General features: G+C 38.6%; 1 protein-coding gene and 1 long non-coding RNA gene across 7 annotated transcripts in view; one reads left to right on the top strand and one right to left on the bottom strand.

The window, feature by feature from the left end:
- The window catches only part of LOC110827930 (uncharacterized), a 310,772-nt gene that overhangs the window by 66,183 nt on the left and 225,994 nt on the right, over positions 1 to 18,595 (top strand). The window lies entirely within an intron of this gene.
- Positions 1 to 18,595, bottom strand: part of LOC110827928 (uncharacterized) — a 194,314-nt gene that overhangs the window by 38,644 nt on the left and 137,075 nt on the right. The window lies entirely within an intron of this gene.

Genomic DNA, 18,595 nt, shown 5'->3' with positions numbered 1-18,595 from the left:
GTAAGGTCTAGGAATAGGTGGGAGGGTAATATTAAAATGGATTTTAAAAAGTGGGGTGTTTCGATTTGGAACTGATTCATCTGGATTTTACAGTAGGGCCCATTATTGGGCTCTTGTGCACTGCGTGATGACCTTTAAGGCGTCACAAAAGGAGAGGAATTCTTAACCAGTTGTGAGACTATTAGCTTCTCAGGAAGGTCACTGAATCTAGGAGACAGCTGTAATTTTTCATCTGATTATGCAGCTTGATTAACGATCGAGAGTTTATTTCTGTCTCAAATATTAGATTTGTATTTGAAAGAAGAAAGCACATAAGGGCAAATGAACAGTGAACAATGAATAAATACAAAATTTGTGTTTGGAAATGCATGACCTCCGACTTGAGTACACATTTCTGCTTTTCAACAGCGTCTACCTCTTTTGATCTGGGTCTCACGTATCTTTGTGATAGTTCTTACCAAACCTAAATTTCCCTGTGAATGTCAGGTCCCGTGCTTGTCTTGATGTGTATGAATTCTAATCCTTTTCCATTATGTTAAAGTCATGACAGTGCGTCCCTTTTGGAAGTGGGAGTCGGAGAAATTACCTTGGATAATTTAAGACCATTCCTTTGTAAAATTTAACACGTTTCCATTACCTGGATCACCACTTCGTCCTCTAACATCAATAGGCCTGCATATAGACTTTTTCCCCACTGCTCTTAAACTTGGACTATTTCTGTATACCCCGTGCTCTACGTGTTAAAATGTTTTATAGCGACCAACAATCTAGTGCTTTAGTAGATCAATAGCTGCAGTTATATCGACATTTATGAGTTAATTATTTTGATTTAAACTGTGTCATTTTGAAACATTTTAAATTATTTTATAGACATAATAAATTACGGTCTCGCTGATATCTCTAGCTAAAATAAAATTTTTATTTGTATTTAGGTATATGGTGCTTAAAACCGTTCTTGCTATGGATAATCTAAAAAAAATAGGCATTTAATTAATTCATAATGAGATACTTGGTAGTACAAGTTAACATGTTGTGATGTTGTTTATAACCATCGTGGTTCTGATTATAGAACGTGGAGGGTGGATAATGTTTTTGAAGCTATTGTCTCCATGATAATCAATGTTGCGCGTACTATAACAATAGAAAGTCCAACCTTTGCGACCTAGAATTATGAAAAAAAAAAAACGCTTTTGGAAGCCTTTGCCACTCTGCTAATTGCCGCCGTGGTAATTTAGGTTAAAGCAAATTAACTATAAGAAAACGTTTTTGTAACTATTGTAGCCAAGGTAACACAGGTCTATTTGTAGTGTCGTTGTTACAACAATGGCTGCGTATAAGGAAAGATAATTACAACTTTTCTGAAGTCACTGTCGACATCTCTATACTCTACGTTATAACGGAAAAGTCTCTGCTGTAAAATTTGGTTCTCAGGAATAATAATTAGAATGTATGTAGCAGAAAATTGTAACTTCACGGATTTTCCCACAAAATCAGTCAATATTTGACGAATTTTTGATTTATTTAGCAACGTTCTATCACTTCTATGTGTCATACAGTGTCGAATGACAAAATTGTTGTGAACATAAAGCTGGAAAATAATATAGAAAGAAACTGGGGCAACATGTGCCTCAAGGTACCGAGGAAATCTGCAGACAAGTGGTCCAAAGTAGGATCCAGGGATTGGCTGTTATGCACATGCAACCAAACCTTTAGAATCTATAAACGACCGGGATGTTCTGGCCAATAGAGCAACTGCAAGCTTCTCAATAATGATTTTATTTCGTGGAGTTATTTTGGTTAGTAACCGATTTTCTGATCCTGTGTTGAGAAAGCAGTAACTTTACCGGGAATAGTTTTGCCGATATTATACAATCGACCTCAACCTCGATACGTAACGAAAATATATACGATGAAGTCAGAAGCCAATGTAAACATGTGAGAAGCAAATATTGAGTGTGGACACAAGGTAACAGTTTAGATGGAGTTCTAGAAGGCGGTGGATCTGCCAGTCGATTCGGTAAATACGTTGACATTTTTAAATGTCAAATGCGTAGCGTATGCACCTAATTATAAGCCTGTATTTGCGGGCATCTTCTGGATAATGGAACGGCATTCGAGCAATAGCTAACCTTCTGGCAGAGACCTGACGGCGAAATTTTCCGGAAACAAAGCAGGATTTGTACTCGGTACGTAGTGACATTCGTATTTTGGGAAATAGATTAAACTTCGTGATAAAAGAAGATACTATGTATTAGGAATTATTTTTTTAAACATACCAGCAAGGTTATTCCTTAAACTTGTGATACGTTTCAGAAACGCTGGTTGTCGCTACTGTTCTCAGCAGCAGCAGCCAATGAAAGTCAATCACACGTCTCCATTTGGTGGGAGTACTGTGTAAGAAATGCCAGAAAGGGGGGGGGGGCAGGCGTCTTCACTAGGGAGACACTCATGAGTTGTTCCTCTTAATTCGAGTCTCCAATTCCCCATTCCTCCCAATGTTCGTTCCTTTTATTTTCAACATTCCTTCCCTCGGTTCGTCTTCTTGTCGCAGCCCCCCTCCCTGCTCACAGGAACATTTACTCAGTTCCCATGCGGACAGTCTCTACAAAAGCAATGAGGAGAATATCTGAGAATGCGTCAACTTATTACAGTCATTCTGAATTTTTCATTTCTTCAGTTTCTCAAGAGTAAAATACCACGTGGAGCCCTCGCCCCCTCCCATTTTAAACTGAAACTCGTGCCTTGTATGCTGGTGATTCTGAATCCTGAGATTAAACATCTCGTGTTTTTTTCTGGGTGTGACGACTTGTAGTATTGTAAATGGTTATGAGCGTTTCTGAGAAACATATCACCTCCTTCTTCAGGGTTCAACCCTGAGGAATGAAGCGGATAGCAGCTCGATTTTCCTCCGCGGCGATTGACATCTTCAAATTCAACTCGCCACCCCGATAACTATATATTCGCCCTGAAAATGGCAAATGCAATGCTTGTCGTAACGTTGGACACTTATCAACATTCAATGCGGCTGAACCCCGAAAGCCAAAGTTACACATGAGCTGCAGCCGCGAGAACCTAATGACAAGAATCTTGAATGCGCTCGCGTGTCAGCTTGAAGAGTTGCCGATACATAAAACTGGTTAAGAGCAGAGACATTAAAGGAGGTTAGGTAGAGGGGAAGTGAGTAGATTGAAATAAGCAGTAGGAGGAATTATAACTATAAATCTTAATTTCGTAGTGCTACATTTCCTTTAAACATAAAATCGGATTCTTGGATTCATAGCAGGAGGGGTCGCAGAATGGCGAAACTATTGGCGTGTAACAAATGGTTTGGTATCCACGTGCTTTCTTGCTCGCAGATGTTAATTCGGGCGTACAATAAACGATGGCGCTTTACTACAGGCGCCACTCGACTGTTTTCACTCAGTGAAACATGCATTCATTCTAGGCGCTGTGGCCTGATGGCTTTCTTAAACCGCCATTGCGCGTGTCTTCTTATTTAACGACACTTTCTCAGTTGCATAGATCCAGGCAGGTTCTGTTGGCGGCAACTCTCTACATTTACGCTCGAGAATCACGTACTTAGTTTAATTCTTGGTTTGATGTTACTGTGTGTACCCACTGCAGAGTAAAATCTAGCTAGAGCTTTCTTACTCTATCTAGAGGTCTCTAAATGCTAGTGTACATTGAAGTAAAAGTTACACTCTGCGAACGACGAGATTAACTCGCCTTAGAGCACTGGTAAAGTGACTCTAGCTAGATTGCTCTGGAGGGTGTGTACGTCTGCATAATGCATCGCAGAGCAGAAGATCCAAGTAGAGCGTCGTAAATCGTGTCCCGGTCCATCACGTCACGCGTGAAATGTTTAGCTGCGGCTGATAATGGTATTACATTATTAAAAAGAAGGGAAAGTATGAATTAGAAAGTGGATTAAAAGAACAGAAGAAGAAGAAGAAGAAGGGGTTTGCGGGAAATAATTATTATAACTGCAAAGCCTCTAGTTTGGAAAAAGTTCGTATATCTCGATTATCGATAAAATTTTCTTTCTCTGTCTCAGACATTCTAGGTGAACACCCACAATTAGGTTAATTTCATCTCTTGAGTCCATACAAGTGAATGCTACAACAGTGCCTCTTGCTTTTTCCGAATCCTTACTTGTTCTTTATTAATCACATATTCCCCTAAGCTACCTGTTTTTCATTTCCCCGTGCGTGTAACATGCCCTGATCCTCATTCAATCTCCCTGCCAATATTAAGTAAACAGAAAAGATTATTAAATTTTTATTCTGCGTTTGACTGCAGTTCTGCTTTGTTACTTTAACTCCAATGCGATAATGATAAGACTAATGAAATTAAACCCTAGATACGGAGCGTTGTCAGAGAGCAGACTTGTATTCCAGCAAGCTCCTACATTAATCAAGTAAATGTACTATAGTTAGCCGTAGAACCGACTCTCAAAGCAAAGTAGTTTGCGCGCTCCCCACAATGTCCCGAAGTCTACTGGTTATGTCGGCGTTTCTAACACGAATTACTAGCGTAGCCTGTGCACACGTTCGGGTCGACTTCTAACTCTTCTGGAACCACACACAGGATGTAACGGAAACATCCGTAACGTTACATGAATTAATATAACATGACAGATTGTTTGGTTGTATATTTTTTCATAGTTCATCATTTCCTTGCTTTTGATGCACTTTCCGTGGAGAGATTACTAAATTCTGTAAAAGGTTTTCAACAGAATTTTCTTTTACGTTGCATTAATGTGAAATTTGTTGAATGCTGTATTTTAGTATCCGTAATACATGCTTCAGATTGAGGCTAGGCCTGCCAAAAGACCAGCAGAACTTCAGAAACTCTGTGGGTGGTTAGTCTGTATGTATACACTGAACAACAGAACAATTATCTAGTGCAGGATATGTTGCCAAGAAATCTGTCTCAAAGAGAAAAATTACTAAGACAAATGTTAAGTAATCAAATAGATTATCCGTTGCTCTGTAACCATTGCACACCACTGAGCTCTTAAATTTTTCTTAATAATTCAGTTCCTACCTCAAATAAAACAACTCGTCAGCAGCGTCGAGAACCATCCTCGTCCTCAGGGTACTGAACTCTAGTGCCCTGAAGACGAAGACGAAGATGGCTCTCGAAACATTGGTGTTTTCTCCATTTAACCACCGTACTCGGCTTGTAGCCCGAGAAGAATTCATTGTACTTTGTCGCAGTGAAAGGTTCAGATCATACGTTAATAATGACACATGTCTGTACCTCTTCAGCAACAAAATAATACCTGTAAGAATTTAAATGGTTTTTTTTGGAAGTTATAACATTGTGAAACAAAAAATATTTCAGAAATTTAATTATTATTTTTAATACAATATATTTACCGCATTAATTACACGTTTAGCCAGATATCAGTTTTATAATAATTGTGATAGAAAAATATGGCATTTCCAGGAGAACTTAGAAACGACTTCTCTTTAAACTGTAATTCTAGCACGAAGATTGCTGATTAGCTCGGCTTCGATTATCGATTTTATAGATTACTTATCTTAATATTATCATATTATGCACGCCTGCTCGTCGAAAGCATTTCTTCTTCAGAAATTTATTCTATTTGATTTTGTCATTACAGTACTGTTGAATAAATTACGATGGTGTTAAATCATCCTTCTCTTTATCTGAGTGTATGTCTTATTTTAGAGTACCTGGGAAGTGATATAGAGTACGATGTGCTTGCCCTACTTAATGCCTCGTACACACTTTCTGGAAGTAAACCGTGTCTCGAAGACTTAGAAATTCATTAACGAGTTTGCACTAATTAGTAAGTGGTAGCTGCAGAATCCGTCAGGCGCTCTCAAGACACAACAGAAACTGGGCCAAGACATATAAATAAAGAATTCAAGATGATTAATTTCTAACCCAACGATCTCCATTGCATGTAGTATGCGGAATGAAATTTGCCGTGTAATTCAGAGTTCGTGTTAAGAGCTGGAATTTGATCACTTTCTCGCCGATACCATAAAGCCGTACGCCCTACTTTTGATGCATGATTTTGAACCTTGTGGAAAAGATGTATTGTTCATAAGAGACGGTTTTCGTTAAGAACACCTTGCAATGCTGTTAAATAATACAACTACTGATTTCAAATTAGGACGGTGTCCATGCAAACTTAATAAACTTTAAACATAGTTTTCACTGGTGAATATGATTACATTGAAATAATTATAAACTCTTGGGATATTTCTGGTTATTTATAGTGTAAATTATGGGCACAAAATCCAGAGTATTAAAATATTTAGTGAAACTAGTTCTTGAGTGAAAATTTTTATGGTGTCATTTATTTTGTGCGTTCATGTTCTTATAGCGTCAGTTTACTTCATTTTTCATCTTACAGGCATAGAAATCCAAACTTTCTTGACCTCTTTTCCTGTTAAGCCCTTTTTTTTCTTTGATTTATTTTATTTCCGCTTTCGTCATTTGCTTCTTTTCTCTCTTCCATTAATCGATTTCTCTTTTCCCAAAGGGGCTAAACTCCAGTCTTCGTTTCGTATCCAAAAACTGCTTCAACTTAGGTTTTTCTTCCTCTTGTTATCAGTTTTCAGGCTCCCCTTTCCAATTCCAGTATTCCACCGCCCTCTGTAGTTCTCTCTCTTATAGTCAGCGGCAGCGGTCAACGGGCGTCATCTGTTTCCGACATGGCCTCCTCTGAAACTTTGTAGTTGGCAATTCCTCCGTCGTGTTTCGGCGCCGATGTTCTACGCAAGGTACATGTGGCGCTAGGGTCAGATTCACTCCGATACATATGTGACAGAATACGCAGAGATAAAAAGGCTACGAAGAAACATATTATTTTTGTGACTGCTACATACAATAACTCTCCATTCAATGACACTTGATTTCTCGAGGTTTGGCTCTCGTCCTCGTCCCATGCAGCGTGCAAAAAGAACTCGTAGAAAACTCAGAAAAACCGCAATATGAAGATGACTTCACTCTGAAGCACTCAGTTTCCTAATACTTTCCTTCCGATTTGTAACCCCTATGGATCTTGGCGTCTGTGCAGTTCTGATATAGTTGTACGATGGATTCGAATTTTAATCTGGGTCTAGTAGGAAATGAGTTGCAAGTAGCATATGATTTCCTTCAAATAATTACGGTTCGTCCAAAATCTTACATTGTACTTTGGAGGGGTGAATTTTGTTTTTTACTTTTTCGAACTACTTGTTTCTTTTTCATGTTCTTCGTTGAACCTTATAGACCCATATGAATCCTTCTCGCAACTACACAAAACTTCTCTTTCCGGTTCATACAGGTTCCGCCAATATCTCTTCATTCTTTATTTGAACTCTATTCAATAATCTTTCCAGTAGCATTGGGGGAACGTGATTTAGGTTTTCTCCTTGATGTTCTATGACATAATCCGTCATTTTATTAGCCTTTAAAGCATTTTATATTCTTTAATTATTTTCTGTGTCTCAGATTTATTTCAGTCTCCCCATAATGCCTGAACGATAAAATAGCGGTACATATTTTTAAAACAGCTGTTACACAGTGGTAATTCAGTTTGCTTCAAAAAATACACGCGTTCATCAAGAAGGAACTACGTTTCTTCAAGCGCACGCAATTTTTATGTACGTAACAGAGGAAAAAATAACATAAAGAGTTTGTTATGCTTTTATGTTTTGTTGCATGATGGTTATAAGTAACAATTTAAGTTTCCTTCTTCCGCCCTATCCCTTCCTACTGCTTCTTGAAATGGAGTTGACCAACTGGAAAATGATAGAGAAGGCAACTTAAAGGAACGAGAAAGGAATGCAGAAGAAATGTGGCCGACATTTGCTTTCGGTTCAAGCAGGTGCTTGAATGCATACCGATAATGTGGAACTTGAGAATGTTCTTAAAGCTGACCGAGTCTTTTTGCAAAGAGTTTTGAGTTACTTTAATTTTAACTTAAAACGTTATTGGTTCTGCGACGAGCCACTAACCTTCCCGAGGTTCGAGCCGGATACGAACTGTCCGCGTCGAACCTCGGGAAGGTTTGTGCCTTGAAGCAGATTGTCTTCAGCCACAACTATTGGAACTTACTATAAGTGGAATTAACATAGAACCTGCTTAAAGTTGAAGCCAAAGGGACCAAAGCAGTTTTCCATTTCAAGGTCTCTCTCCCTCTCACTTACGCGGTTTGCGGTGGCGGTTCGGTGCGATGGAGAGGCGTAAGTTAAATACAGGCGAATCCCGCATTCACTGTTCACGCCTGTATTTAACGCCGTATAGCTTAGAACCACCGTCAGGACAATGAGTCATTGCCCTGATGATGGAGGCAGCAACGATATCTGAAACGTCGGTAAACTTCTACCAGACTGTGAGGCGCAAGAACCTAGGAGAGAGAGTAATCTTTAGACTCACCGCCGTGAGAACCTAAAATCCTATTGATGTAATTCGTTTCTCAGTTGACATACGAACGCGAATGTTAAACCACCTGGGAAATTTATTTTCCTCTGTATAATGTGTTTGGAGTTTCGCAAATAAACTGGACATCATCAACCGTTTGTTGTTTCTCATAACACGACGTTTCGGGGACTGGATATGTCTCCGTCCCTTAGAAGAAGCTAGTCTCCAGTCTCCGAAACGTCGTTTTGTGAGAAACAACACACGATGGATAAAATCCAAAATTTTATCTAAAACTATAACGATAAACCATCAACAATATCGTTTAGAACGATGTTAAATTTATGTTTTCAACCGCAGTTTCAGTTGAATTTTTTATGGATTTGAATAGTCACACATCAGAAAACCATAGAGGAAAATTCTGCACGTGAGGTTGGTAGCCATGACAGTCCTTTACTATAAATGACAGGAAATCTGTTCGACAGAAATATGATTAACTGTACTTTGAACAAATGACTGGCACAGTAAATGTCGAGCGCAATACATGGCTGGAACTGACATGTTCAGTAGTGTGTGTGTGTGTGGCTGCATTATTTTAGTGCTCGGGGCCCAAACTAATAATAAATTTTAGCTCAGTAATTTTGATACTTTAACAGCATGAACCTAGATGAATGAGTTGCATTTGGCCTGGACGTTTGATTCCACTCACTCAATCACAAACCACTCAGTGGAACTGGACATGCGGTCTGAGAAGTGCGTACCTTCACGTCCCCTATACGCCTTTACTGATTTTATTTATTTATAGATCATTTTACAACGCTTTCAATAGATTTGACTGTATAATGTCAGATGATGAGATAATTAGTGAATAATGAATTGGAAAGGATGTAGAAACAAACAGTAGTGGCCTAATTCAAGGTACTATTCCGGCATTTTCTTGGAGAGACTGAGGAAAACCTCGGTCAGTATAGATGGTCACCGGGTCCAGATTTGAAACCAGGACATCCCGAACATCGTCTGTCCTCTCTGTCTCTGTACACACATGTAAGTATAAATCTACAATTTCATTATACTTCATAACCTAACAGGACAATATGGATTGAGGATTTTTGAGAATAAGAAGTGAGGAGCAGATACAGTTTCTATTGTCCTCTTCACCTTAATGCCTCTCTGTCTCTATCTGGGATCGTACGTTTATGAAGATACTGTAGAGAATCACAAAAGAATTTTAAAAGATTTCCGGCCTTCACATCAAGAATATGTGAGCGGAATCTGCCGAATACGAGGCAGGAGTTCTTATCGTTCGGTTCACAGACATTGCTGCTGTAGTCGTGACAGAGGGGTCGCGGACCACAGTTTGGAACAGGTTCTAAGCGAAAAGTCACCTTCTCGATGCATTATTCAGAGCACCTACACGGCTACTGATGGGAAAGGCTTGCTCAGCAGACAACTAGCGTGACTTCAGAGGTACAGCGGAAGAAACGAGAGTAAAAATAGCGGACCAGCTAATGACACGGACAGTAGACTGTCGACTGTTCTTTGTTCCCAGCTTTGTTCCTCTTGTGGTCTTCAAAATTTAAATGCGACATTAATTTTTAGGAAATCTTTGATGTCTTTTGTTACACCACAAAGATTTATACTTATTTATGAACTTTGCAGATATTGAAGCGTCTTACGAGAGTTGCTGTGATTGATTTAAATCCGAGGTTATTGAACTACGCTTTTCTCAGCTGCTAATGTTATTTGGAAGGATTTGACATAAAACTATCAGAGCACTTTTGTAGCAGGTTTGAGGTAAACCACGAAAAAAAACCATTTATATTATCCGGTGTTCTGGTACAGAGTCCAGCCCAGAACGTCCCGGATATTAACAGGAGAGCTCACTAACGGTTGTACAACATAAAAACAACACAGAAATCCTGCTACAGGCTTCCAAGGAAATCAACCCAGAAGAAAATACAGAAACAACCAACTTATTACAAAATATTTGCGAAATTGAGGAAGTGATCAGAAGATAATACAAGTAATTTCCTCGGGACACTTTTCTCAAACACCGTCAATATATGTTTTTTTTTTTTCCAGTCAGCATGGCCTCCATTTATTTTCAAGGTCTGAAGAGGTTCACGTAAACCACGGTTTTGTTGCGCCGATACGAAAAAAATCGACTTTCTGTGCAACCAAATTTAATCATAACCCATTCTGTGATTTCGGAGATGAAATCTTTTCGTTCCCACAACTGGTGTTCATCGCGTTTTGCCTCGCAGTGTACGCTGTCTGAAGTTGAAAGGATTAGTTCATGCACGAAGTTAATCTGAATGAAGCTCACTTCGCCAAAACAGCTTTCCCGTGAAGCTTCTGACAACAATTTCACGACTGGGAACATATTTTGGAATACTTTCAAGGTTTCTGTTAATACTTGTGTACTTGTGCCAAGATATTTTAAGCCAGGAAAGAATTGAGACAATAATAAACAGTAAATGACTTGCGCAGAAAGGTGTGGTCTCTACAAAATGAACTGTGCAGATATTTGTGCGAAAAGAGAATGAATAGTTGGAGTATATTTTCCATCTACTCTGAGATTCTCCGTTTCGCATACCTCTTTGGAATTGACGTTCGCTTATTGCAATTACAGCACTACACAAAGTTTGTTTATTCTTATTAATAGGCAGAAAGAGAATTTTCGCATTATTTTGTGTGTGTTGAATTGAGAAGTACGTAATTCTTGTTTGTTTTTCATAGATCAAGCATATTTTATATTACACCTTGTAATCCCCTGTAATTGGAGAGTTTCTCTTAGCTCAAGGCAAATATGTGAATAAATTAAGGCATTCACGTCTTGTTGAGAGCGGCTGCTTCAGTTTTACGCATTTTTGGATGTTGTGTGTTTTAATGAAATGCAAGAAAAAGTAATTTATAACTTTGATAGTTTTATACAGCACATACGTAACACACATTTTAGGACTACTTACCATTTTGCTTACTTTATTTTAATCAAATTTCATAAAATAAACGCATAATGGGGGACGCGTAGCAGTCTGTTATTTACCGTAATATTTAAAATTACTGAACAGATTTAGAACAAATTTTATATTAGACGTTTAAAATAGAAACTGACGGCAGAAATCAGAAAGTAAATACAGAAAACTTGAGGTAAATGAATTCATTATTTCAGATCCTGTGCATCGGTGACAAAACACATTTCAGGACGTGGCAATGAAACATCGTGACTGAATGGGTAGCACTACTACTTTGTATTCGGGAGGTCCTGGCACCAAGAGACCGGGTTTCCTGAGGAATTTTGTCGTATTCCTTACTCCATCCTAACGAATTAAGGGGTTTTACCTTAAATTAGACCAATATCACTTCCTTCCTTCTAATTTTCAAATCATTACTCATTGGTTACACTAACATCCGACGTTGTATAATCTGATTTAATTTTCCTGCTACGGGATTTGTGTCAGATATGAGAGAATACGAATACCACTTAGTTATGAATAATTTTTAAGGAACGCATAGGTACATAAATTACATTTACGTCAGTCTAATAGTTCCTGCATCTTCCCATTCTTGTAACTGTCATCCATTCGAGTGTCATTCACACATTTTTTCGACTGTCGATCTTACTGTTTCTCATCTGTGAGAGGAATGTTGTCTTCACAGATGAATTCTAGGGAGCGCAGTAGAGAACAAAATTATATAAACAGAAACTAATTTTAAAGCAGGCGGTTTTCTGTCAGCTGTTTTTTTTTATCTCCGTTTAATAAAGGCACTTTTATATTGGATTCCACTCTGTTTTCTCCAGAAAGAAGAATAAATGAACACCACAGTCAATTTTATTACGTTTCAGATAGAGATCTGTCGTTTGAAAGCTATTTTCAGTGCGTAGAGCCAGAGAACACTTTTCTTTGTATTTCGTTCAATATTCGCTGCATAGAAAATATCTAAATGAAAGTTGTAGATCTTACTAAAATCTGTTTTATGCTGTATATTACTTGTATGGTCATCCTTTTTTATTTCTGAAAAAATGGGAAAGTTTAATTGAGCTTTGAAGGTTTAACCAGTTCAAAGCTGGGTTACAATTTTTCTGCATTTTTTTATGTAAAGCCCAATATCAGATTTCTTCATAATCTATTGCTGAATTTGATAAATAAACAGTGTTAACCGACAAGTAAAACCACATCATTAAGCGTTAATTTAACGCACTTTGTGCAAAAGAACAATTTTATTACAATAATTAATACACTGGTTTAATTCTTTTATGTGTGAGGTAAAGTTTTAGATAATGTTTAAGGGTACACGGTCCCACAAATTTCTGTTATTTAAGAACCACGAACTTTTAAGCTTTTATTTGAAAAGAGTGTTGTTAGTAACATGTCAGAAGAATCGTAATCAGTGGCCTTAGCCAATTGTTCTAACATTTTCTGTGCATGTGTGGGCCGGAAATGGGCAATGATGAAGTTTCGAAACAAACTCAAATGAAAATGTATATTAATTTCGTTTTTCCCCGTCGTTTTTGTACTTGGGGGTGTTTGTTCTCCGTCTCTTTTCTGTGCGCCTCTAATTTTTCTTCCGTTTTCTGTAGGTGGGTAATCTTAACTTGGCGTAATATACTTGCACAGTCGAATACCTACCCACCGCCGCCTGCAATAAAGTTTTCCGCATTTGTAGTGGCGTGCTCGAACTTTCTTTCAGTTTTCACGCGTTTTGTTTCTGTTTTCCCCCACTACTGGAAACGGCTTCATATCATGTTTTGTATTTTCGGTATTGTCTTGTGTCTATATTTACGTAGCAAAAGGAGACTGAAATGGAAATAAAGTATGTATATGTATAAGCAAGAATTAAATACAAATCTCTTCCCGTTCTATGCTTGTTCCCCACTGACGATTTTCATAGAACGGAAGAATAATGAAACATAGAAGTTTCTTGTTTTGGCTGATACTTCGATTGAGACATAAGCCCGTGTGATAAGGATGCAAGTAGGACTCGGCATGTCAGTTGGTAAAACCCACAGAACGAATTTACCTTTTACACCTTAAATAGCTGTAGCTAACTATTGATGAAGGTGGCGTGTAGAAATTTGAAGATGGCTGTCTTCCGGTTCTGGGTTGTTACGTTATTTGGTCTGGTAGAAGTTTACGAGGGCTCTCACCCTGACAATGGAAACAGCAAGAACCTCTGAAACGTCGGTAAACGTCTACCACCGGACTATACGGTGCAGAAACTGAAAATACAGCTATCTTCATACTCCACGACGTGAGAACGTGATTATCTTTTATTGTAATCTGATTCTTAAGTTTTCACGTTCAGGAGTTATAAAATGTAGAGAGAGATGGATACATGATTATGAATGGTAAAACGGCTAACAATCTGGAAGGAAGTACTCTGTGCGTATTTTAACATGACTAACAAAATCACCGGACGGCAAACAAGGCAAAAATCTAGCTTAACGATTGACAGACACTAAGGGCTCAGATTAAACAGACAACATGATTTACTTGCAAACGGAATAACTCGTCGAGTAACACATTAAGCGGCTAAAATGATGAACTAAGTGGCTGGCTGAGTGAATAAGTTGATTGTTTGGGATATTTGGTAGAAATGTATTACGTAAATATTTACTTAAACCAGAAGAGATGTTACTGCAGCGAAATATATAACTAAGGTTACACAGAAAATGTAAGGTTGAACGTATATTCATAAAACAGATTTAAACAAAAATACAACGTTGCTGACTGATGTACTCCTCTCCTGACTGTGTAAATGATCGAATTAAACTTCCTGCTTGTGAGAGTGATGATTAATTACCGCCATGAAGCAGAGTCCTTATTGAGAAGATGATAGTCGCTCAGATAGCCTTGGCTATCATGGAACCCGGAAGTTCATTACCGTGTTAACAAAAGACTGCCACCGGTCTTTGTAATGAGCCTATATTCACTTAAAGACGCCAAAAGATTTCCCCGGCAGTAATGACTTCATCTTGGCTGAGTGTCCACTAAAGATGTCAGCTCTGTCGCTATCAAGAATCAGGTGTCGTTTACGCGATCCTCCACTCCTCTAAATATCTGCCTCCACTCCAGATTCTGTTACTTGGGCTGTGGTACACCGTTATGCCTTAATGCTCTTACATTATCAGCAAAACTACACAGACAGAAGCCACTATGTTAGACTTCGTAACACAGAATGTTTCTCGAAAAGCCTGCGACGTTCGTAGTTCAAAACTTCCTTTCTGTGGGATATAGAAAAATAACCTAATTTGTAGTTAGGTACGACCTTTTTACATAGACATTCAGTTAGTAAAAAGTAAAAAAAAAAGTAAAGTTTGTCCCACTATACGCCATGTAGGCGTTTGGGGTGAGTGGAGGTATAGCTCCTCTCTTCCTTGACCTCAGCACTAGATGGGGGTGAGTGGTCAGCATCACGCCCCGGCCGGCTTTACCCCTGGGAAAGGACCCCGGTACCCATTGGAGAGGAGGCTGGGTGGGCCCCAGAGCCGGTCTGGACGTAGAGGCTAGATGAAAAATCCTCTGCCCCCGTCGGGGATCGAACCCCGGTCGCCCAGTATAGTTCATTCGTTAATTACTGGATTAGTGGAACGGTCAGTCGTCTATTTGGTCACAATCTTTTTAATTATCCGGAGAATTAATTCTTTAGTTATTAACTTAGCCAGTCTGTTCGTCATAGCGTGTTTTGTAGGATCACAATACAGGTTTGTTCTTGTATCTGCGTGGAGCTTCTTAAGAAGCTAATAATCGCTGAGCAAGTGAAGATATTTTTAAAAAAAATCTACATGTACTGAGCGACTGTCCGCTCCAGAAAAAAGTACACTGCTTCATGAAATTATATTATTATTATTATTATTATTAATATTGTTGTTACCGTTGGGTGTAAACCTCGTATTACCTTAATCAGGTTTTATTCCATTGGCTTTAAAATTCAAATTAACGACAAAGCACCTAATTATTGTGTCATTTAAACGCAATGCAGGATTTAATGCTTAGAGATTCAGGTCTGTTCGAATAGCTTCGAAAACTTTTCTGTTACTTTGGTCGATGACCGTGTGTGACGAAATTATACATTAAATCGTTACAGAATGGGCATTCAGAAGACACGGCTTGATGCAGTCCACTAAAAATTTCGTTTAGATAATGCAATGTAACTGTACGACTCGGTTGCCTGCTATTTTCTGTGTATAGTCTTCATATGGACTGTAACATCAGAGGCGTTGCTTTATCTGTTTCCAGCTCTGAAGCAACTTAAGCAGTTAACGAGGGTTAACTTCTATGGCCAGGGAATAGATGAAACTTGTGGTATCTTAAATAAATGTCTAGAAGATTGTGTAGATGAAAGGTTTGTGACCATATAAGGGATCACCCATACAGAAGAGTCATCTTAAGATAAGTGCCTTATTAGTTTATTGTCTGGCAGCCCTAACTCCACGGAACAGGATCTTCCTCGAGAAGCCAACAGTCACTCAGCAGGTCACGAAATTGCGTCTAATCCAGAATCCATCGTAAGCCAAATGAAGATTTGAAGTTTTCACGGCGATTAATATACATGACGATGTCGTTTTGACTATATACTAACGTTTCAGAGGACGATGATCATCCTAATGTTGATTATCCTGATGACAGAGGAAGTTTATTCCTGTGTAACGTTGTCACACAGCCAAAATACCACGAAAATTACCATCCAGATGAATCTAATATTCACTCTCATATTACATTTCTATTTAGCTTTAAACAGTGTCCTCACATATACACCTAGACCTCCCAATTGGTCTTTTCTTTTTAGGTTATCCGAATGAAAGTCATTTTTCGTTTTTGATATCGGAGTTTCCGTTGCATGCTACGTACCTCACCGATCCCACCCTTCTTGATTTGTCTACTGTAATCATGTTTGGTGGAGTACATATTTTGAATCTACTGATGCAGTTTCCTCCTACCGTTGATACGCCATTCTTTCGTCCTCTTAAAATCTCTTATAATTTCAAAGCTAAAAATTACCCCTCGCCATTCCCCTTTATGAAGTGGTGCCTAGACATAGGAACTTTATGTATAATATTTCTTATTTCATCTTAACAAGACAGCAAGCATTACCAGCTTTTGTTCGTGTGTGGTGGACTCTGGGTTGCAGGCTTTTGGCTTAAACAATGCTTGAAGCAGCTCCTCGTTGTTATGAAAACGGTTCCTTTGTTCTGTAATGTGTGAGAACAGTCTACAACTCTTGATATCGTGAAATTCTCCGGTAATCCATCTTCAGGGTCAGGAAATTTGGAACGAATCGTTACATCTCGCCGGTATCTGAACCGTATGATTTGAAGCTGTGTGTAGTTTTCCATGCATATTTATTATGGCTTAGTTCTACATCGGCTGCTCCTTCGGATGTATAGAAGAGGCTCACAGTTATGTCTGTCAGTAATACAAGAGCGTAAGTATCTATGGATGTACATTCGGTCTTCCCACTTATGGAAATTTTCTTTCGAGTAGTGAGTACTCCTGCTTCATATTCTAGAGATCCCGTATATAATTTTGGCCCGGAAATCGACTACTTGACTGAGGTTTTGGTGGTTTTCCTCAGTCCCCCAAGTTAATGGCGAAATACTCCAAATACTTTCCGTTACGTCCCTAATGCTGCCTTAGAAATGTATTCCAATTTATTATTCATTAGTCATTCTGTCTCTGGATGCTGTATTGTTTAGATAGTGTTAACGTCGTTAAATAAGTCTTGAATAAATAGGTAAAATATTACTTCCTGTTCCTTGCGAGGAACTGGCCCTAAGTAACTGATAAATGAAGTACCCGTATTTAACTAACTAAAGAAGTGAGTAGCACAACTGATATTCTTCTCTGTTGCTGTAAGATGAAAGAGACGGGAATAGAATACAGGGGTGAGAAGGGGACAGAAGGGAGAAAGGATGCATGAAAGAAGGAATACTCTGTTGAATTTCGACGAGCCATTTTCACTGTTTAAATAACGCAAGATTACAATAGTATTTTTGTGTTTCCATTACGCAGAGATAAATCATTGAGTCGGAGATCGTCAAACGCTACACGTACATGCGTGTAGTACCTCCTCCCCCATTCTAAAATTATTTTTCTTATTCAGTTTCATATCGGACAGAGAATATCCTCGTCTCGTGCATGTCTGGGGAAACAAAGTAAATGCTAGCCGCGTCTTGTGTGTGCGACTGTGACGACTCCATAATTGAGACAGCTTTCCCAAGGATGAGATTTCTCTGTGATATTTCTTGCAATATGCCAGCTGCACCGGTTAGTAGGGACACAGTTTTTCTTTTCTTTTTATCTAATCAAGCTTTTGCGTCACGTATATTTTTATGGTATTGTAGAGGAAATGCAACAATGCGTGTTTCTTTCGGGCACTCTGGATTTCAGATCACCTGATTATCTGAGGGCCGAGACAGGATTCTGAACACAGCTGCAGTGAATGTTAAGAAGCCAAGGGTTCTGCCATATTTTACATTTTAATTGGTCGACATGCACATAACTTTATTCTGCGAACTTTTTAATTGTATGCGTTTTTGACAAAAAGTTCATAGATTGAACATATACTTCGGAGGTCATGTCTGTCCGTCTGAATGTTTTATTATAAAAATTGCAAACAGGATTTTTGAAAGGTTTGGTGCTGGGTTTTGCATTGAAAGTCCGATCATTTTTCATTTTAGACTGCACCTGTACAATCGATTATATTTTACGTGAAAGTCTTCTTAGTCTTGTAATCCCGAGTGGAAGTACAAAGTTTCTGATACCGACCACCTTCGAATCCCTAATAAGGGATGATCTGTGGGTAACCAGTGTTGGTCGGTTGTCCTGGAAGTGGGGGCCACAATGAATGTGGAAATGTTTCAATTCCCGTAAAGTGAACGACGATGATTCCATCGCATCAGTCCCTGACGATAGAGACAGAGGAGTCCCCGAAATATTGGACTTCTGCGGCCCATCTCCCGAAAACATTTATAACTTTTAATCGCAATAAAAGTTTTAAATTTCATTTAAAATAATTTTCGATGTGATATAAACAAAATACAATTAAAATATTTATGTCCCACTTCATATCAGGGAGATCCCGCTTTGAAATCCCGACTCGCATATCAACTGTTATTCAGTTTTCTTTTGTATCTCCACAGTCACTCCAGGCAGATTCCAGGATTTTACTTTAAATTAGGTCAAAACTGCTGCCGTCCATATTCTTTGCA

The sequence above is a fragment of the Zootermopsis nevadensis genome, unplaced genomic scaffold, assembly GCF_977971745.1.
Source record: "Zootermopsis nevadensis isolate Lab colony 2312 unplaced genomic scaffold, Znev_1.0 Znev_ptg000003l, whole genome shotgun sequence".
Taxonomy (NCBI): domain Eukaryota; kingdom Metazoa; phylum Arthropoda; class Insecta; order Blattodea; family Termopsidae; genus Zootermopsis; species Zootermopsis nevadensis.
This window is presented reverse-complemented; position numbering and strand designations above follow the sequence as displayed.